Source organism: Bison bison, unplaced genomic scaffold (genome assembly GCF_000754665.1).
Source record: "Bison bison bison isolate TAMUID 2011002044 unplaced genomic scaffold, Bison_UMD1.0 scf7180017847415, whole genome shotgun sequence".
Taxonomy (NCBI): Eukaryota; Metazoa; Chordata; class Mammalia; order Artiodactyla; family Bovidae; genus Bison; species Bison bison.
In genome coordinates, this window is record NW_011477988.1 from 21,814 (window position 1) to 22,836 (window position 1,023).

Below are 1,023 nucleotides of genomic sequence, written 5' to 3' on the forward strand. Positions count from 1 at the left end.
ATGGCTACAATCACCATCTGCAGTGATTTTGGAGCCCAGAAAAATAAAGTCAGCCACTGTTTCCACTGTTTCCTCATCTATTTGCCATGAAATTATGGGACTGGATGCCATGATCTTAGTTTTCTGAATGTTGAATTTTAAGCCAACTTCTTTCACTCTCCTCTTTCACTTTCATCAAGAGGCTCTTTAGATCTTCCTCACTTTCTACCATAAAGGTGGTGTCATCTGCATATCTGAGGTTATTGATATTTCTCCCCACAATCTTGATTCCAGCTTGTGCTTCTTCCAGCCCAGGGTATCGCATGATGTACTCTGCATATAAGTTAAATAAGCAGGGTGACAATATACAGCCTTGACGTACTCCTTTTCCTATTTGGAACCAGTCTGTTGTTCCATGTCCAGTTCTACCTGTTGCTTTCTGACCTGCATACAGGTTTCTCAAGAGGCAGATCAGGTGGTCTGGTATTCCCATCTCTTTCAGTATTTTCCACAGTTTATTGTGATCCACACAGTCAAAGGCTTTGGCATAGTCAATAAAGCAGACTAGATGTTTTTCTGGAACTCTCTTGCTTTTTCTATGATCCAGCGGATGTTGGCAATTTGATCTCTGGTTCCTCTGCCTTTTCTAAAACCAGCTTGAACATCTGGAAGTTCACAGTTCAAGTATTGCTGAAGCCTGGCATGGAGAATTTTGAGCATTACTTTACTAGCGTGTGAGATGACTGCAATTGTGCGGTAGTTTGAGTATTCTTTGGCATTGCCTTTCTTTAGGTTTAATGAAAACTGACTTTTTCCAGTCCTGTGGCCACTGCTGAGTTTTCCAAATTTGCTGGCATACTGAGTGCAGCACTTTCACAGCATCATCTTTCAGGATTTGAAATAGCTCAACTGGAATTCCATCACCTCCACTAGCTTTGTTCATAGTGCTTCCTAAGGCCCACTTGACTTCACATTCCAGGATGTCTGGCTCTAGGTGAGTGATCACACCATCGTGATTATCTGGGTCATGAAGATATCTTTTTC